The sequence below is a fragment of the Eschrichtius robustus genome, chromosome 3 (assembly GCF_028021215.1).
Source record: "Eschrichtius robustus isolate mEscRob2 chromosome 3, mEscRob2.pri, whole genome shotgun sequence".
In the NCBI taxonomy this organism is placed as follows: Eukaryota; Metazoa; Chordata; class Mammalia; order Artiodactyla; family Eschrichtiidae; genus Eschrichtius; species Eschrichtius robustus.
The window spans coordinates 155,589,739-155,611,111 of NC_090826.1; the positions used below are offsets into that span (position 1 = coordinate 155,589,739).

A 21,373-nucleotide genomic window follows, 5' to 3' on the forward strand; every position below is an offset into this window, starting at 1 on the left:
CAGAGTTGGGAAGGGCCCACAGAACCAATGTGGGGAGGCTACTTGGTGCTGGTCCTCAGAAACAACCCTGGCCCCAGCCTTGCACTCCATCCCACGAGTACACACTTGGCACTGATGTGCCAGAGCCTGGGACGAGAAGGACTGAGGGACTTGGTCCCCAGAACAATTCTACAGGGTAGAGAAGGTGGGGCCAGCAGCCCCAGTGTAGTGGCACTGCCTGTGCCAGGGGGCAAGGACAGGCTGTGTGGGCAGCTGACAGCCACCTGCTTGGCTCGGAAGAGGGTAAAAGGCAGTCGAGCAGAAAAAGACTGAGCCAGTCAGCCGTGGGAACCTCGGAGGAGCAAAGACCAGCAGCCACACCGTGCCCAGGGCAAGCTCCTTCCCGCCCTCCTGGTAGGGAGGCTCTGCGCCACTGTCCACAAGCCCTGCCCACTGTCCCTCTGCCACCACAGTCCCTAAACCAGCAATCTTGACATGCAGTCTAATAATAGAGAATATCTGCAATTAGTGCTAACTCCCCAAATCAAGAAAATCCCTGATAGACTGCAGTCACTCCCAGGGACCCAAAGCCACAGTAATCACACAAACTGCACACTTTCCCGCACCCTCCGACTCATTCCCTCATTAGCTCCCTAAGGGTAGGAGAAGAAGCTGGCCTAGACACCACGAGGTGACAGCCTTAGTGCCACTGGCAAAGAAGCCTGAGAAAAGTAGACGGAAAGTTGTTTGTTTTTTTTTTTTTGAAGCAATGAAGTATTTTTTTTCTTTCAGCTTTTAAGTTCAGACTACAAATCTTATTCTATCTATAAATCTAATAAATTTTTTCCCCACAACTCACACACACACACTGTATTTTATTTTTACAAAAGACAAATAAACTGACACCAAGCATTGTAAATGGATGATCACAACAAAAGCAACAATGATTGCAGTTAACACACACGAAACACACTCATACTATGACATAATATTGACATTCAGTCCAGTAATCCTCCACTGTAACAGCTCCTTTACTTTGCAGTGAAAATTGATTTGTATATTTTTTGCCTCTGAGTAGACGGAAAGTTGAACAAGAAGAAAAAGGAAAACAGGACCTCTAAGCTCCAGGGGCAGCTCTGGGCCTTCCCTGTCCACATTCCAGCATGCGGGGACAGGCTGGGCCAGTGAGGAGAGCACCGGGGAGGGAAATGCCAGGGAAGGAGACTCCAGACACAAGAGCCCAGGAGGGCCTTTGCCCAAAGGTCACCTGGCTTCTGGACAGCCTCAGGGACAGGTGTTATTTCCTAGGTCAAGGCAGAGTGGAGAAGCCCTGGGGTCCTCACAAACCAGAGTGGGAAAAGAAAGGGGTGTCAGCTCTCAAGTAGCCCCCTTCTTTCAGACCAGAAAAAAACACACACACACAAAAACAAAACACCACCAAACATCTGATACTAATTTACACAGGGGTGTTAGAGGCCAAAGTGTTAGTCCCTCCCAGGGACGTTTGCATTTAAAAAGCAGAGTCTGAGGAGAGGGGTGCTCAACCTAAAGGAATCTGGAAGTGGAAAAGGAAATTTCTAGTGGCACTGGGAGAAATGATCCATTAAAAGGTAGGGGAGGTGGATCTCTGGCATAGGCCTTGCCTGTCCATGGCCTCCCCTGGTCCCAGTTCCTGAGCCCCAGGAATCCCTTGCCCCTCTCCAGGACACAAGTCCCCCCAAGCGCTGCCCACCAGGCAGCTTGTCCCTTTAAGTCACTGACCCTCCCCCCCAATACTCGGCCTTGGCTGCTGTTAGCCTGGCCTCACCCAGTAGCCATGAAGTTCCACTCCACTCTTCCTGGTAGCAGGCCGGAAGGATGTCCTGCTCCGGGTCAGCCAAGGACACTGAACCCTGGGGGAGACCACGGATTCTCTCTTACCAAGGTCAAAGGAGAAACCCCACTCAGGATGCAGGGCCCTAAGAGGGAACTGAGAAATGAGATCCTTTTTGAGATGGCCTCAGTGTCCAGAATCCCCAAACCACAGGGAAAGGGATACTGAGATGGGGGGACTGAATGTGCAGGCATAATGGAACTAACCATCCTTAGCTACCTTGCTGAAATACCATTGCAATGTATGTAAACTCCATCACAAAGTCTGTCAAATTAGTACTACACGGATATGTCCACTGTCGTGCCTGGAGTCAGGGTATCCCACTTTGTTTTGGTGAAAAGAAAGAGAAGGTAGGTTGGGGGTGGGGGGGACAGAGAGGGAGGCTAAGTGAATAGGAGCATCACAGAAAGAGAAGGAAGGAAACAGACCTCCCCCACTCACCCCAGCATTTTGTGCCAGGTATTGTCTTGTTTAATCCTCATAACAATCCTTAACTGTGCATATTATTATCCTTATTTTATGAAAACAGAAAAGGAATGAGTAATTTGCCCAAGGTCACACAAGTAGTAAAAGACACTGAGTCAAATTGTTGTAAATCATCCACACTTCAATAAGCAAATAATAAAATAAATAACATTTAAAATTAGAATAAATAAATAAAAGTTAAACTGAATCTTGTTTGAGGCCAAAATTGTTTGAGGTCCTTTTCCCATCCTGCCATGGAGACCCAGGCATACTGCATTTTATCAAATGTTCAAGCTGATATTGGTGACTATTCTGGTACACCCCCAAGCTCTCCCCAAACACCAACACACTGTGTCACTGTCTCAAGCCACTGAAAAAAACAAGCTAATAAATAAATAAGCAAGCAAGCAAACAAACCCTAAAAACCAGACCCACAGCTTTGCAGATAAGAGAACCAAGGACCGCAGGGGAAAAATGACTTGCCTGAAGTCACACAGGTAGTCAGTGGCAGAAGTGGAACGGGAAGCAGGTCTCAGACTCCCACTCAAGTGCTCTTTCCAGACTGAACCACAACCAATCTTGTCCGTTCCCAAAATCCTCCAGGGAAGAAAGTCCCTCAGCCTTTCTGTTCTAACCTCTCTCAAATTGGTCCATTCCTTTCCAAGATTCTGATTACTTTCATTAAGTGAAATAACCTATAGAAAGCACATCTTAAGCACCAAAAAATTATTATTCCTTTCTCTTACCTGACCATTAGAATAGCGTCCTAGCTAGCCTCTCTGTCTCCCCTGCCGACTCCTTGAGGTATCTGCACTCCGGTGCCAGGGAATCCTGCAGCACAACTCTGATCGTGTCATTCTTCCAATGAAATACTTTGTCTCTCCCCTTCCTTATCAGGTACTCAAGACCCCCCACACTGAGTCCCAGCCCAGTCCCCTGCATGCCCCCCAAAACGCTGATGGTTATTAACCATTCTCCAGGGCCCCATGTTTTCCCACAAAACTTCACTCATGCTAGTGCCCTCTACAAATACCTGCTCTTACGTTAGAGCCTTCTTTCATCTCCTAAGACTGAAAGTGACTTTGCTCTCTTTCGGACATCTGTAAAAATTTTAATGCATCCCACTGCATTTATATTGTTTTGTATTACCCCACTGGTGATGAGAATGAAAACAACCTATCCATGTAGGTGCTTTATAGTTACAAAGCACTGTATAGATATAAGCCCATCAATCTGAAGAAAAAAATCACCTCCTATTTATCTTTGTCTTCCTCACGATGCTCAATACAATGTTTTACACATGGCACAGAGCTGTTAAACACTGTGTTCTGAGGGTGGTCTGACCAACCCAGAGAAGAGTTATCACTTCCCCATTGTAGCATCAGAGATTCTGAAGCTGAATGAGGAAGGCAAAATTGTCATTGGTTTTCCCAGGTCGATACTCCATAGCATTTGTTAGATTCTCAGAATTTAGAGACCCCCAAAATATTAAGCACTCTAGTCCTAGCTTCTATACTTTTATGAAATGCTGCCCAAGATTACACCAACTCTTGGGGCAGCCACAGGACTAGTGACTCATACTGAGCTTATAGAATTAGCACACTACGTAAAGAAACTCATCCGTTCACTTGCATTTTTTGGAGTACAATGTGGTTACCTCAAGGTCAGGGGCCATACTGAACTCAAGCTTGTATCCCTAGGGTTTAGCACAAACCTGCTGTTGGAAGATGATAAAATAATTGTGACCACCACCATTTACTGAGCCCTTGCCATGTATCAGGCACTGTTCCAGGTAGTTCGTTTTGTCTGTCCTCTTCACTGCTGTGCACTGAGGAGAGCGTCAGGTTCATCATGTACATTCAATGCATAATGGGTGATGGATGGATGAATAAAAGGTAAGATGCAAACTCCTTCAATGCCTCTGGCCAAATTAAACTACTTTCCCTCCACCTCTTTTACCACTCGCTTCACCCTCCATCCCACCCCAACGCCTACTCATTGTTCAGATCTCAGCTAACATTTCGTTTCTTCCAGGAAGTCTGACCACCCTAAATGCCCCGCTTACGAGTTCTCAAAGCATCCCATACTACCCCACCCCCTACACCCAGCCTACTCACTTGTCTACGTTCCCAACCCAGCAATATGTTCTGGAAGGCTGTGTGTCCTAGTCACTGAAAGCACCTAAAGTCATAAGTAAGCACTCAAAAAACATCTGTTGAATGAACGAATGAGATCTTTTTAAACATTATCTGACAGACTTTCATTACTCTTGTGATCATTTCTTCCACAGACGACTTTCAGAAGAACACGTGCTGCTGTCACCTGGCTCTTGGGGAAGTCCCATCTCATGCAGAACTTGGGCCTCGTTGACACTTTTTCCTCACAGGTCCCTCCAGTGTAGCACAGAAGGAACACGGGTTCTAGAAGTATCCTGACCTACACTCAAACTTTGGCTCTTCTTTCATTAGTTGTACAACCTTAGCCATGTTTCTTAATCTTGGTTTGAATGTAAACCTAAGCTTAACCTCAGTTCTCCCATCTGCAAATGGGGATGAGACAATTCCATTATCATCCATTTCCTCCAAGGATTGGGGGGGCGGTGTGGAATTAAGATAAAATTTGAAAAGCTACGGGTAGACAGACACTCAGTGCTGGTGGCTATTCTTCTTTATCGCATGCTCTTGCCTTTCTTGGTAGTTGAACTTTTCCTCAAGTGGCTCCTTTTTGCCTTCCTTGTTGGGACCATATACAACAGCATAATCAAAATTGTACTTCAGAGAATTGCCAACCGTTTGGAACCACTCTATCTTTCAAAGTCTCTTGTCAGGGAACTGTATCCATCTTTTCTCTTAGTAGAAAGAAAGAAAGGAAGGAAGGAAGGAAGGAAGGAAGGAAGGAAGGAAGGAAGGAAGGGAGGGAGGGAGGAAGAAAGAAAGAAAAGAAAGAAAGAAAGAAAGAAAAAAGAAAGAAAGAAAGAAAGAAAGAAAAAAAGAGAGAGAGAGGGAGGGACGGAGGAAGGAAGGAAGGAAGAAATCTGCCTTCTTGAATTCTAAAGTGAAAATCTGACATCCTGGTTATAATATTTTGGGGAAAATAGAGTTGCCTTCTCCTAGGTTCCCATAATATCCAATTTGCAAAAAATCTCTCCATCTTGGGTCAGAATTAAATGCGCTGTAATAGTGCTCCTAGTACTTTAACTTCTTTTACCCTTTGGAAGACACAACAGCATGGCAAGTCAGGAATGTGACAGACACTCTGCTTTCAGAAAAGTGGGGCTCTCAGAGATGTCTCAACAGTGGCAGGGCTCCATCATTATTCCTATCTGGGTTCTAGGTTAATTTGAACCTGAGACGGGAAGAGCTCGTATCTATTTCTTTGCCCTAGCAAGGCAAACTGTACTATTTCCTCAAAATGGAATCTCCTTGGCTCTCTCTTCTTTTCCCCTCACTCTGTGCCTTCTGGTTTGCTGTCAAGGGTACCAAGTAGACTAAGATAGAAAGAGAGAAAAAACTTGGCAGGAGAGGTTGCCTCCATGCAAGCTTATTCCTGGTGGGCCTGGGGAACATGTGTGAACAGCTCTCATGCCTGGCATCCACCTCCACTGTGGGGAGGATACAGAAAGAGAAGCTAGCCCGTAAGACAGGATCCACGGGGCAGAGACTTAGAAGGAAGCACAAAGCATGGTGGGAAGAACTACCAAGGAGAAAAGAAACCACTGCCCAGGAGATTAGTCTCGCAGTGACTAGGGATGGCTAGGGTTAAGAGAGAAAGGTCCAGGAGGAAGGGAGTTGAACAATGTTTTCGAGAAAGAAGAGTGGCAGGTGTGAAAGTTAAGGAGGAAGGAAAAGAGTTTCCAAAGAGGCAAATGATTTTTGGCTTCTCTCTGAAACACTATGAAGCCTCTGCTAGGTAAGACTACACCTACTACGGGAAGTTCTCAAGAAGAGGAAGGATGAATTGCTAAAGATCCCTTGTCACAGGGATCTGTGCCCTTGTATTCTGCCTTAGGGCTATTGGGAGTCCCTCTCCTCTTCCTTCTCCATACCTCAAGAGCCTCTGCCCCAACACGGGTGTCCAGTGTCCTTAATCTCTAACAAAGTGGAGATTTGAGGACAGTGAATTCCATCACCATGAGAGAAGAGAATTTCCCAACAATGATAGGGTCAACTGATAGGCCACTGATAGGTACATTCTGAAGTGCCAAAGGATAGGTCCTTTCATTAGTAGTAAAGTGATCTGTGGGGCAAGTTCCAGCATTGTTAGTAATCATGTGACCTTGGGAGAGTCATTTCTTTGCAGGAAAATGACTTTCCAATTCTAAAGCTATATGTGACCATAGGAAATGCAAGAATTAAGAAGGTACTATGCTGGACTAGAGCAGGGTGGAGGAAATTTGTCCTCCAGGAACTCTGTCCTTGAGAAGTTTGTTATCTAAGGTATGTCCCAGTCTGGTGCCATTTCACAAGCATTCAAATCAAGGAATCCAGTATGAATGAATTCTGTAACTCTGCTTCCACTTTTTGTTCTCCCAAGACCCAAAAGCTCCCTGAGAGTGGCACCCAGGTTATGAGCACAGGGTCTGGAGTGGGATTGCCTGCTTTGAATCTCTTCTCTGTCATTTACTAGCTGGCTGACATCAGTAAGTGTCAGCTATTATATTATTTGCCAACTCAGTACTACCCTGTCTATAGACAGTAGCCAGCCTTTGGGGGTGTATGTCTCCCCCTGATTTCCTACAAATATCATTAAGCAGATTTCCCTTCTCTCCCAGTTCCCATTCTACCAACCTTTTAAAGAGAAATACCCAAAGAATAGTTACCTTGGCATTGTCACATTACTCTTCCCTTAGTCAGAAAAGAAAGGTTCCGGAACATTCTCTATTTCATATCCCTTTCCTCCCACCCCTCCCCCCATCACCACCAACTTTCCCTCCCTCATTACTGAGACTAAACTCAGGATGAATAACCTACATTTGTATAGTACTCTGCAGTTTTCAGAGTGCTTTTGCATACATGATTTTATTCAGTTCATGGTAAGCAGTGTATTTCATCCTTAAAACAATCCTATGAGCCAAGGGTATTTTTTTCACCATTTTACAGATATGCAAACTGAGTCTTACGTTCACAAGTTGTCCATGCTCACACAGCTAGGAAGCCAGGCCTCCTGACACTGAACCCACCCACTATTTTCTCTACTACTCCGCATTATCACGTCCAAGTTCACATCCTGGGAGCATGAGGAGCCTGAAGTTTATGGCCAGTTACAAACCCCCACAGGGAACAGAGATCCCTCATTTTTATTCCTGCTGGCTAGCAGGGCTGTCCAGGCTGAATGACCATACACATGAGATGCCTGCAAAGGGCCAGGCCTAGGTGGGGTGGGGAAACCACAGAGAGGAGACCAAAGGTCCACAAGGGTGTGGGGTATCTGCTAGAGCACCACTACATCATGGCCAAGGACGCAGGTATTCCAGGACAATCCCAAAGGAGAACCCCAGGGAAAAGCCTGAGGACCCAGATAAACTGAACCTTCCTCACCCCAGCACACCCCGTGGGCCTCCCTCACCAATGCTTCCAGGGAGAGGGAAATGGACAAGCTCCCTTCTGGCCAGGGCTGAGAGTTTGATCAGATTCAGACACACACACCCATGCACACTCAGCAGTAAATTCAGAGCCATGGAAATCAAACCTTGGCTCACCCAAAGGCCAAAGGAGAAGCAGCCACAGCTTCAGTCCAGGGTTCCGGCTCAGAGCCACCATCTCCTCAGACGCTGGCAGCCAGGCAGAGCTATAAACTGTGCCTCGACTTAATTTTTCCATGGACACAACCCCAGATGGGACCTCCAGGCTCTGAAGAAGCTTCAATTCTGAAGCATCATAACCTCTCTGTTCTGGGATCCAAAGCTAGAAGTGGGGAGGGAGGAGTATTTGGGGATCAGGTTTGCCACGCCCTGGACCATTTCTCTTCCAATATCTTTCCAAGGCCTAGTGCAGCAATACAGTAAGTTTTCATTCAGCGACAGATACAGTGTTGGAATTCAGTGCAAATGACTTACATCTGCTTGGCCACAACCCAGACAGTCAGGTAGTTTAGAGAGAGAAGGAGGGGCATGTTGGCCCACTTCTGGGATCCTGGGTAGTTGTGTGCTAAGGAATCTGGGCCATGCTGGGTCCAGCCTGCACAGGGTACAAAATTCTCCAACAGAATTGAGAAAAAACATCAGGGCAGCCGAGACAATAGAGATTCCACCCCAGGCCCAACTGGTGGGACTGGGGCAGGGAAGCCACAAAGACCCCACAAGGGGCTGGAGACGGACAGAAAGAAGGTTGGCGTGAAGGAGCACGAGCAATGGCAGATTCTTCACACACGCCCCTCAGCCAACTAGGGTGTGTGCACTAACCTCATACATTTGGTAACCTCTTCCCACAAACCAGGAACCTGCCAAGCCCCTGGGCTTCCCACCCCACCCCACCCCAGCTTGGCAGCCTCCCTTGGGCTTCCTGCTGCTGCGACTGCTCCCCAACATCAAAGCCACCCATGTCGGAGCTGAAAATGAGAGACAAGTACAGGCCAGGAGAGCAGCGCCTCCCCCAAGGCTCCGGAACTCAGGCCTGAGGGCCCCTCTCCCTCTCCCAAGCTTTCTCCTTTTTGCTGCAGTATCCTTATAAGGGAGAAGCTAATTCTACTATCCATCTGGCTAAAAAAATGTATATATTTCCCAGGCTAGATGCTGACTTTCCACCCACTCTAAGAGAAAGCACCCCACCAACACCCTCACTCCAGGGCAGGTTTTGCTTTTTATTTCTCATCTTAAACAAACAAACAAATACCAAAACCACTGGCTGGTTCAGGTCGCCTTGCAGCAGCTGGGAGCCAGGAAGTGTGTTTAGAAGAAAAGGGGTGGGGAAGAGTGTGCCCGGGGTCCGAGACGCCCCGAAACCTCTGGAGCGGGCAGGCAGTGGGGGCTGGCAACCTGCTCGGCGCCGGGACTGGAGCTCCGTTCTCACCGCGTCTGCGTCCCGCCACCGGGAACCTTCGGTTCGTTCCATTGTTGCCCCTCGGCTGTTGCCATGTTGGAGGGAGAGCCCCTGACCTCCGCTCGCTCCACTCTGCGGGAAATCTGCAGACCCCGGGCCGCTGCTCCCGGCTGGGTGCCCGTCTTACCTGTGCTCACTGCGAGTTTCCTGCAAAACCTGATGTGTCGTGTGCTCGGCGACCAGGGCTGCTGGCTCCACGGCTCCGGGCGGCTCCGGCACCCACGCGAGGCGGCCGCGCACCGCCTCCTCCCGGGCCGCTGCCCCTCCGAGCTGCACGCGGCGGGCGCCGACCCCAGGGTTCCCGGGGCAGCGAAGAGGCAGGAGAGGGCGCGAGGACCAGCTCGCAGCGCGGGGGCGGGGGCGGGGGGGTCCTCTAGGCCGAGAGCGTGAGCGAGCCCGCAGAGTCAGGCAACCCCAGGTGAGACAATAGCGGGAGTAGCGGGCGAGAGGGGAGAAGCCATCTCCCGGAGACCTGGCGCACTGCACGGCGACGTGAGGCTCGGCCAGACCCAGCCCGGACAGGCAGCCGCCAGCCGCGGCTCCAGCCCGCGGCGCCCACTGCGCCACGAGCGGGAGGATGGGGCGGGTCCTGGAACCCTGACCTCCCTCCCCTCTCCTCTCCTCTCCTCCTCTCCCTCCCTCCCTCCCCTCCCTCCTTCCCTCCCTCCCCTCCCAGTGCGTGGGGGAAGAGAAAAGCGCTGGCGTCAAGTTGTGCTTCGGGAATCCAAGAGCCAAGATTTCCACTTTCCACTTGCGTGAGGGTTTTTGCAGATGGTCGTTACTTTTCCCTGCTGGGACCCCTTTGCTCTGTGTCAGATGAATGCCAAATCATTCTACTGGAAATGACAGAGTTTTGAGGTCCAGTTATCGGTTTGCGGAATTTCCCCCCATCATTAAGATAGAGATGCCGGAAGGAGCCCCTACCTTGAGGGTGGAGGTGGCGGTGGGGGGAAGCTGTCTCGGCGCTTTGCACATTCAGACTCATTAGTTTTTCTACTCGCCCTAGTGGGTTGTCTGACCCGAGCCCCAGAAAATAGCAATCTACAACCTGAGGGGGGAGCGGTGGTAGTAGGTCCTCCAACCCAACTATCGCAGGGGAAAAAAATCTTTCATAGTGTGTTATATTTAAAATTTTGACTCAGTACCTTTGTTTGAGCAGTGGTCTCTAGAAGAATTTTCCTAAGGGCTCCACCCAAAGAAACAAATAGTTGGCCAGATCCTCATTTGCATTTGGTTTGCATAGTAACTATGATCTCTGATCTCAAAGTACATTTTCCTCAAAACTTGAATCTTGTTCTCCCCCAGGGCCCTCCTTCTTTCTTTCTTGCCAGACGATGATCAACACCTGGTTCTCAGCCTCCCTCCCCTGCAGTCCCCTTCAGGTATCTAAGGCTCAAGACTCCCAGCCTCTGATCAGATACCCAGGACTCTGCAGCCAGGGTTCCCAGGGAAACATCGGCAAACCTGCCCCTTCTGCAGCTTCTCTGCAAAGCTGCCCCTAGTAGCTTTTAAATATTTGTTAAAAGCTACTCTTCCAGCCTGTTTTGGGTTCACTGGAGTTTTGTGGGGTTTTTTTTTTTAAGGGTGTCGGAAAGGCCCTTTTAAAAATATCAGGGGCCTTTTAAAATTTCCTCACTAATATGAGACTTCAACAAACCCAACACAAGTCTTAGATTCATAGACTTATAGAATTGGAAGAGACTCCAGAGCTCAAAGGAGGATAAATATTTGCTGGGAAGGGAATTTGAATAACCAGAGGAAGCCCTACGTAGGGGAAGAAAGCAATATAAAAAAGTGAGTTCATGATTCAGAAGGATCTCTTGGGATATTGTTCTGTTCTCATATAAGGTGAAATCTGGGCAAATGTAAAGGACCCTTAATTGCAGGCAACCTTGAATGAGACAATGGGAGGAGAAGCTCATGAAAGGAGATGTGACAGAGGCTTGTGTTTCTTTTCTACCCACTGTGCCGGGACCTTGGGTAGTCCAGTTCGCCCTCTGAGCATCAATAGTTCCATCAGCTTCGCTTACCACTCAGGGCTGTTGTGAAGATCAAAGGAGAGAATGTAATGGACCATTTTGATGACCGCAGGCAGCATGCTCTGCATGTATCATGATGTCTACATGATGCTATTCATGATCCTCAAGAGCCACAGGGGATAAAAACATGCATTCATTCACTCACTCATTCACTGCTTGATCACAACACAAATATTTGTGACAGCTTACTGTGTGCCTGTCATCAGGCTAAGCTCAGAAGCCTGAGAGAACAGAGTAGCACAGGGCCACCAATGCTCCAAATTTGCTGGAGTGAAGAGTCTTCAGGGAAGAGCTAACAGGAAACAGGCCTGCCTGGGTCACTGGGGGATCATATTAAAGGCTTTATAAAGCATTTTGGTAGGGAGAAAATTTTGTGTTATAAGAGCAACCAGGGCATATCAAAAAGTTTAGGTTTGTCCTGTAGGTGACAGAGAACCCAGGGTGTAGACTGGGAGTGATGTGATCAGTGACGTGCATATTACACAGGAGGACTTGGAAGACACTGCATGTCTTTCTTCCCTTTGCCCCTGTAGATCCACTCTTGGCCTTCTGGCTTCCTAGAAGGGGTGGGCCAGTGGGGAGCCACCGCAGGAGAGTGGGAGGAGGGAGGTCAAAGAGGTCTGGATATTTCTTCCTCAGGATCCTTCTCTTTGGGTTCACTGTGGGCTGGCTGCCACCCTCAACCAAAGATCACAGCTTCCCTCCAGGTGCTTCCCCCTCCCTCTCAGCCCCTCTCCCTCCCTCTTCCTTTTCCTCTTCTCTCTTAATTTACATAATCACTCACTCCCTTCCTTTGACTTTCAAGCCAGGGAGTGGAAACTCCTTTTCCTGCTGGTCCCTGGGTACTGCACACTGTTCCTTGTGGTTGTCCTATACCCTGCCAGCCCTTTGTAAATTGTTTCGTCAAATTGGAGTATGCCATTGGCATCCTGCTAGGTTAGGCGTACTGGCTTGGAGCTCGACAAGGAGGCCATGTCTACATTCAGAGTGCAAGATCAGAGAATCTCAAAGCTGGGGCAGGGGGTGTGAAAAGGAAAGGGCAGATACAAGAGAGAGTCAGGAAGTCAAAATCAATAATATTTGATAATGTATTGAATGTAGGGATCATCAGAGATGGGGAGGAATGTAGAATTACTCCCCACTTGATGCCTTAGGAATTGGTGGTAGGTGGTGCCATTTACTACGTGAGGGACTGTAGTAAGACAGGTCCCAGGTGTTGGGGGAGCAACCATGACTTTAATTTTGGACATGTTGGATTTGCAGTGTCTCTGGAATGTTTAGGTGGAGATGTCTAGCTGACTTTGGATTTATGAAACTAAATTGAAAGTAGAGGTGTGGACAAGTGATATCAATTTTGGACTCTTCAGTTCATAGATGATCAACAAAGTTATGGGCATATATGAGATCATCCAGGTGGGCATATACAGGAAGGAAGAGGCCTGCAAAAGAGATCATTGAGAAGAAATAGCCAGGTTGATAGCAGGAAGAAATGAGACCCCAGAGTGTCAGAAAGGAGGATAGGAGAAAGTGTCAGGAAAGAGGGATGGGGACACAAGTGCAGCAGAGACATCCAGGAGGGCAGGGCTGAAAATGCCCTGTGGAATGACAAGGAAGTCAGTGTCTGGGCTCTGGTGCTGTGCGAGATTCTTGAGTTGCTAGCCTTGCTGTGTTCTCAGAGAGGAGGGTAGTGGGAGAGAGCTTGGAGAGCCCACCAGAAACCCAGGCTGCTCTCAGTTTGGAGTTATTAGGCCAAAAACACAAAAGGAGACTTTTCAGAACAACTTCTCTGTACCACGCATCTTCCCAGTACCTTGTAATGGTCTCAAACTTCAAAGACTGTATACAGTGATGGTGAACTACTGGGTCTCTGAGTAGGCAGTTACATTAGGCATTGTTTTGGGGACCCCTTTCTTCCTCCCTTTCCCAGCTCTGATACAGAGGTGATGGCGATTTCCAAAGACCGATGAGTCTGATGAGTAGGAGGACAAAGAGCGTCGCTTTAAAAATTAGTGGGAGAAATTTAGCTTGCGGGGGGGCGGGGTGGGGGGGGTGGGGTTCCGCAAATATAGAATCTGTGAGTTTAGACTGCCCTCTGGTGGGAGAAATAAGTTCAATAGTCAATGTGAATGAGAAGCTTGATGAAGCACTCCAGGAAGATTTCATGCTTTTAAAAAGGAACAAGATAGCACTACTTGGTGGCGTTTTGTAACGCAACATAGCAAAAGCAGATTCAGTTCATGCTACCTCAGGTGTGACTTTACAATGTTAACAAGTCAAATTTCAATTAGACTTTCAAACTTTGCCGTTGTCTATATGATAAAATTATTCTCCTTCGCCTGAAATAAACCCCGTCAGCTGTCTCTAACCCCTCTCTTCCTCTCTACCTCCCTCCATTCCAGCCAGATTAATTTATTCACCATTCCCTAAACACAATTTTCATTCCTCACTTTCCTTCCAGACTTATTGTTTTCCTTCCCACTGTGCCTAGCTCACTGCTGTGGAAATAGGTACTCAATAAGCAATTCATGAGTTAATCTCAGTGTATTTAAACAACTGGTTTATTATCCTGGAGGAAAGGGAATATGATGTAACAAAGCCATTGGGCAGGAAAAAAAAAAAACTTTATTTCTGCCCCTTTAGGACACTGGACAGACACCATTTCCCTTTCTTAAAAAAAAGTTAGGTATAATACATTTCCACATCTCATTCAAACAAACGGAGCAAAAAGTTTTTCTGTATCTAACACATGAGTGCTCAAGAAATGTCTGAATAGATAAATGTCTGCCTGGCTCATTACAGTTTCCTCTGCATACCTCTGACAGTTACTTGTTGAAACTCAACTCCGATCCTGAAAACTTAGGGACCCCTGTCCTCATTTTATACCTACTGCCTTTCTGTCCATTCTCATCTCCTGCCACTTCCTGTACTTGAATTCTTGTTACTGCATTTATTACTTTGTTAAAGTTAATTGCTTAAATGTCTGCCTTCTTTCTTAGACTGTGAACAGGATCCGTGTCCTGTATATCTCTGACTCTGGAGCCAGCACAGAACCTAAGCCATAATAGATGATCAATAAATGTTTGTTCAATTAAATTGTTCTTTCCTGTTGCATTTTGAGTCTATTCCTTCTAATCTTATTGACAGTGGGAAAAGTAACAGAGTAGTAAAATTTTAGATTTAGAAGGTATCTTACAGGTCATCTAATCAATTTCCCTCATTTTATAGATGTGGAAACCCAGGCCTGTTTAGGATCACACAGTTTGTTAGTCTTTGTTCTAAAAGAATCAGACAATTGTAGGAAACAAACTCCTACAACTGAGGCTGGGCAATTTTGTTCATTGTGTTCAGAAGCCTCAAGTTCCCAGAAACAAAAATGAATTCCCTTATCAGTCTTGAAATTTCATAATCCTGTGTTCCACACCCTATGCGTCAGGGTTGATGAAGTTGATTTTAGGAAAAACTAGGCTGATCTGGAGATTTTTATTCTTAATACTCCATGTTGCTTCCACTGGTACACACTTATACTGCTTTAGAAGGATTCACCTTGTGAATCTGACTTGAAAACTGCAACTTGCCGGGAAGAGGGAGAAAGGCAAAAATTGAATCAAAATCTAAATTAAAGGTCTAAACTCTCTTTCTCTCAATCTAAATTCAGACCCACCTTTCCAGTCACTTCTGTTTTCCTATATTAGCTCCTCTATTCATGAATCAAATGTATCTTTCCTTCTTTTGTGCTAAGGAATGCTTATTTAACAGCTACATCATCTAGTGAAGGGAAATATATTGTTCATTAACAATATGGGAAAAATACTGTAATCTGGTTCAGTAGACTATAACTAAAATTAAGAAGTCCTAACAGGGAAGTAATATATGGCAGACAGAAGAATTGTAATAAAAAAAGGTTGTAGCTGTCTGAATTTTTAATGTTCATCTTGGTCGCCCATCTCTGTCATTTAGTACCGCTTGGTTTTAGAGAGCTTAGTAAATATTGGAAATTTAAGAAACACGAACTATGAAAGAACTTGAAGAAAACATGTATTAAGTAAATGGAGAAAAATATAGAAAAGTGAATGTTTTTCTTCATCTTGCTGAAAAAAACACTTTAATACTAATTAAAACCTAAATTTAATCTATGTGAGAAGCAATTTATTAGAATACTATCAAACAGGGAAACAAGGAGGTGCCCGGATAGCTCAGTCGGTAGAGCATCAGACTTTTAATCTGAGGGTCCAGGGTTCAAGTCCCTGTTCGGGCGTTTCCTTGTTTTCTTGTCCCTTTCTTAGCTTACTACATATACGAAAATCTCAATGCCACAGCGTACTTCTACCTTAAATCGAATCAATTTCATTTTTCATTGATTTCAGAGTATACTAAATAAACATTCTCAGAGAAGAAAAAGAAGCGACTACCCAAATCACTCAATTTCTGGGCGAGTATGGAGGTTTTGCATGGTAGTTTTCCAGCGGGAAGGAATTTTTTTTCCTTCAGGTTTCTAGTACTTGAGAAAAAAAAAAAAAAAAACGAAAAGATCTGTGATTTTGAGCGCCCGAACAGGGACTTGAACCCTGGACCCTCAGATTAAAAGTCTGATGCTCTACCGACTGAGCTATCCGGGCTCTCGCGAGGAGTTGTTTATGCTACAGTATTTTACTTAAGAAGGAGGAACCTTGTGTCATCGCTTCCTTCCGCCGGCATTTTGTGAAACTGTTTTAAACCCAATAAAGCTCTGGGTTCATACGCCAAGAAAAACAAGAAGACGTAAATCATGCACCTTTCAACAGCCTTACCAGTTAACTCAAAATTGCGAGACACTTATGTGCCCAATAACCATTATTAGACTTCTTTGATTTGTAACCTCTCTAACAGGTCCAGGATTAACAGAACGGCGAGGTATGTTGTCACTTTTGAAGAGTTGTAGTGACACCAGATCTGCTATGCTATTGATAATAGGGTGGATATCAGTTCTAAAACCTACCCGACAATAACAACAAAAAATGAATCTCTCTAAGAGAGAATACAGATGTGCTGTTCTGAAGCTATTGGATTGAACTGTGTAGTATAAAGTGGGAGAAAGGACCCTGCAGAGGGATAGTGGGATTGTCCTGTAGGTCCCTTAATGGAGTCCAAGTAATTTTACATGACGCAAACCCTGGAGTAGGTCACCTCCAATGGCCTTGAGGGCAGAAATCCTACTAAACCAGAGCGGAAAGCTGAACATGCCAGCAGAAAGACATTTTATTGATCTTGGCATTGGAGGCTCTTCTGTTCCACAGCCACCAGTAATCTGAGCACTGCCCTTTGCTATAGGGTTGGCGCGGAGAATTACCCTCGGTGGGGCTTAGAGTGAGACATTAAAGTGTTTTCGTTAGCTGATGTTGCTTTGCCTTAATGCCATCTGCTTAACTCCAACTGCTTTAGAAGTGATTGCTCTGGTCCAGCAATTCCACTCATAGGAATTTGTCCTAAAGAAATAATCAGGGATGTGCAAAAAGACCTGATTACAAGCGAGAACGTCAAAGCATTTTAATTGGAAAAAAAATTGTAAATGACATAAATGGCTATATAAATTATGGTACAGCCTTAATAAGGAATGATATGCAGCCCTTAATAATCATATATAAAAGAACACAACTTGGGAATAATTGTAAAATATTGTTAAGTTAGGAAATATTTCAAATAAAAAAAATTAAATTAAATTAAAAATTTAAATTTAAACTTAAGGATATATTGTACAGCACAGGAAATTATAGCCATTATTTTGTAATAACTTTTAACAGAGTATAATCTCTAAAAACACTGAATCACTATGTTGTTCACCTGAAACTAATATAATATTGTATATCAACTATACTTCAATTTTAAAAATTTTAAAGTGTGCACATATGTACACTGAAAAACTGAAAGGATAAATGCACTACGTAAAGCCTGGGTTCTGAAGTTAGGTGCCCCTTTTTGAATCCTTATTACCACTCTGTGATCTTGAGTAAGATATTTCTCTGTCTCAGGACAATAAAATGATTGCAAGAATGAAATAAGATAGTTTACATAAATTGCTTAGAATAGTGTCTGACATGTAATAAGCATTCATGAAGTTACATAAAGAGTTAATAGCAAAGATATAACAAGATCAGACTCCATGGATTCTGTTCTTTCTATCATTCTCTGACACTACCCAACCTTCAACAATTGCTTAACATATTTAAAAAAATTAATTTTTATTGAGGTAAAATTGACATCTAACATTATGTTTCAGGTGCACAACCTAAAGATTTGATATTTGTATACATTGCAAAATGATCATCATAATAAGTCTAGTTAACATCTGTCACCATACAGTTACAAAAATTTTTTTTCTTGTAATAGAACTTTCAAGATCTACTCCCTTAGCAATACAAATATGTAGGACAGAATTTTTAACTATAGTCATACTGTCTATAAGGCTTAACACATATTTGTTCTTTTATTGAAGTATACTTGATTTACAATATTGTGTTAGTTTTTGGTATACAGCAAAGTAATTCAGATATATATACACACACACACATACTTTTTCATATACTTTTCCATTATGGTTTATTACAGGATATTGAATATCCCAGTGCTATACACTAGGCTCTTGCTGTTTATCTATTTTACATATAGTAGTTTGTATCTGCTAAACCCAAACTCTTAATTTATCCCTCCGATCTCCTTCCCCTTTGGTAACCATAAGTTTGTTTTCTATGTCTGTGAGTCTGTTTCTGTTTTGTAAATAAGTTCATTCTATCATATTTTAGATTCTGCATATAAATGAGATCATGTATTTGTCTTTCTCTTTCTGACTTACTTCACTTAGTATGATAATCTCTAGGTCCATCCATGTTGCTGCAAATGGAATTATTTCATTCTTTTTATGGCTGAGTAGTATCCATTGTATATATTTACCACATCTTCTCTATCCATTCATCTCTCGATGGACATTTAGGTTGCTTCCATGTCTTGACTACCGTAAATAGTGCTGCTATGAACATTGGGGTGCATGTATCTTTTTGAATTATAGTTTTCTCTGGATATATGCCCAGGAGTGGGATTGCTGGATCATATGGCAACTCTATTTTTAGTTTTTTAAGGAACTGCCGTACTGTTTTCCATAGTGGCTGCACCAATTTACATTCCCACTAACAATGTAGGAGGGTTCCCTTTTCTCCACACCCTCTTCAGCATTTATTTGTAGACATTTTATGATGGCCATTCTGAATGGTGTGAGGTGATACCTCATTGTAGTTTTGATTTGCATTTCTCTAATAATTAGAGAAGATGAGCAGCTTTTCATGGCCTATTGGCCATCTGTATGTCTTCTTTGGAGAAATGTCTATTTAGGTCTTCTGCCCATTTTTAAAAATAATTAATTAATTAATTAAATTTATTTATTTATGTCTGCACTGGGTCTTCGTTGTGGTGTGTGGGCTTTCTGCGTGGGCTTCTTTTGTTGCAGAGCACGGGCTCTAGGCACGTGGGCTTCAGTAGTTGTGGCACACGGGCTCAGTAGTTGTGGCTTGCGGGCTCTAGAGCGCAGGCTCAGTAGTCATGGTGCACGGGCTTAGTTGCTCCGCGGCATGTGGGATCTTCCCGGACCAGGGCTCGAATCTGTGTTCCCTGAATTGGCAGGTGGATTCTTAACCACGGTGCCACCAGGGAAGCCCCTTCTGCCTATTTTTTGATTGGGTTTTTTTTTTGTTATTGAGTTGTGTGGACTGTTTGTATATTTTGGAAATTAATCCCTTGTCAGCCTCATCATTTGCAAATATTTTCTCCTAGTCCGTAGGCTGTCTTTTCATTTTTGTTCATGGTTTCCCTTGCTGTGCAAAAGCTTGTAAGTTTGATTAGGTCCCATTTGTTAATTTTTGCTTTTATTTCTATTGCCTTGGGAGACTGACCTAAGAAAACGTTGCTACGATTTAAGGCTTAACATATATTTGACTGGAGTGGAGGGAGATGTAGAGAATTTGGAAAGCTGACAATATTGAGTTATTAATAATTTGAGCAAAAGAATAACTTTATCCCCTAAGCAATGGGGAACTATTAAAATTTTGACTCATTAATGTCCGAATTTCTCACTCAAAGGAACACACATTAGATTTGTTCCATTCATGTTACATTAAAAACAATAACAAGGACTACCATATTAAGTATTCTCTGTACGAATCAAATGACCAGAGCTAATCATCCACATAGGGCTAACGGTAGAATGGTTTCTAAAAGTGGCTGTGTGTAGATGGGATGTTGAGTCATCAAATTAAGAATATTAGCTTGACCTTTCTTTGCTCAAAACCCTTTGATTCTTCCCTGCTACTTATTGAATAACACATGGAACTTTTTATAGCAGCATTCAAAATTCAAAATCCAAAATCCAGCCTGCAAATCCATCCCATGCCAGTGCCATTTAATAGAAATATAATGCAAACCACATATGCAATTTAAAATTTTCTAGTAGCCACATTAAAAAAGTAAAAAGAAGCAGATAAAATTAATTGTATACTTTATTCAACTCAATATATCAAAATATTATTTTGACATGTAATCAATACAAAATATTATTAAGATATTTTACATTATTTTTTCCTACTAAGTCTTTGAAATCTGATGTGTATTTTACACTTACAGCACATCTCCATTAGGACTAGCCACATTTCAAACCACATGTGCCTGGTGGCTATTATATTGGACAGTGTAATTCAATACAGTGCCAATCTTCTATACAGTAATCAACATTTCAATCAAAGGAGACTCTTTCTTTCTCTGGTTTTTAGACAGTCTTCTAATTCTTCCTCCCTCTCCTCATTATTTATGCCATATTTCTTCAAACGACTTCTCCCACCTCTGCCTCTTGAAATCCTATTCATTCTTAAAGGCTCCATTCTTCTACAAAACCTTCAGTGATTATGTTAAATGGGAAGGAAAGATTAATTCAAGAACCTATAGACTCACAGTTTATAGATTCAATAATAGAGCCATACATTTGTTGTTCAATTTGTAATTGAAAAAGTAAAATCGGATCTCTGCATTACAACATGCACAAAAATTCACCACAAATGAGTTAAAGGCTTAAATGTGAAAAGCAAATATTTAGAACTTTTAGAAGAAAATATTCAAAGTGTCTTTATGATTCCTAGACAGGAAAGAACCTCTTAAATAATATACAATAAAAAATCTATCATAAAGAAAATAATTAATAAATTTGACTTCATTAAAAAACTTCTGTTCAAAGGACAGCATTCAAAAAGTGAAAACAAGCTATAGATTTGAAGATGTTATTTGTAATTCATATAATTAAGAAGGATTAATATCCAGATTATATAGGGAACTCATAAATCAATAAGAAAAAGACAAACCAATAGAAAAATGGGCAAAAGATATGGACAATTTATAGATGAGTAGTCAATAAATATGAAAAAATACTCAAACTTACTAATAATCATGGACACATAAATCAAACCACCACGAGAAATCATTTCACATCTATTTTTTAAAAACCTTGTTATTATACAAGTGTTGGCGAAAATGTGAAGCAACAGAATCCTTATACACTCCTTTCAGGAGTGTATACTTCTACAATCACTTTGGAAAGCACTTTATCACGATCTAATTGAGTTGATAATGTGTATATTACCCAATAATTCTACTCCCTAAAGTACACACGGAGACGTGTACAAGAATGTTGATAGCAGCATTGTTTGTAGAGCAAACAATAGGAAACACCTAAATATTTGTCAAAGGAAGAGATGGGATAAAAAAAATGGTGGTGCATTCATTACTGTTATGGGCTGAATTGTGTCCTCTCAAAATTCATATGTTGAAGTTCTAAGCCCCAGTACCTCAGAATGTGACTCTATTTGCAAATAGGCCCTTTATAGAGATGATTAAGGGAAAATGAGGTCATACAGGTGGGCCCGAATCCAATATGGCTGATGTCTTTATGAGAAAAGGAGATTAGAACACAG

At 43.6% G+C, this 21,373-nt stretch overlaps 1 protein-coding gene and 2 non-coding genes across 3 annotated transcripts in view; 1 reads left to right on the forward strand and 2 right to left on the reverse strand.

Annotated features, from left to right (window-relative positions):
* The window catches only part of PIK3C2B (phosphatidylinositol-4-phosphate 3-kinase catalytic subunit type 2 beta), a 58,231-nt gene extending 48,708 nt beyond the window's left edge, over nt 1-9,523 (reverse strand). Inside the window, exon 1 of the mRNA XM_068538467.1 lies at nt 9,482-9,523. The gene's annotated coding sequence lies outside the window, so the exon portion shown is untranslated. The remainder of the gene's footprint in view (nt 1-9,481) is intronic.
* A 6,052-nt stretch (nt 9,524-15,575) lies between these two features.
* On the forward strand, nt 15,576-15,648 carry TRNAK-UUU (transfer RNA lysine (anticodon UUU)). The gene has a single exon. It is a non-coding gene; the product is annotated as a tRNA-Lys (tRNA).
* A 288-nt stretch (nt 15,649-15,936) lies between these two features.
* On the reverse strand, nt 15,937-16,009 carry TRNAK-UUU (transfer RNA lysine (anticodon UUU)). Its single transcript has one exon. It is a non-coding gene; the product is annotated as a tRNA-Lys (tRNA).
* Nucleotides 16,010-21,373: the final 5,364 nt, after the last annotated feature.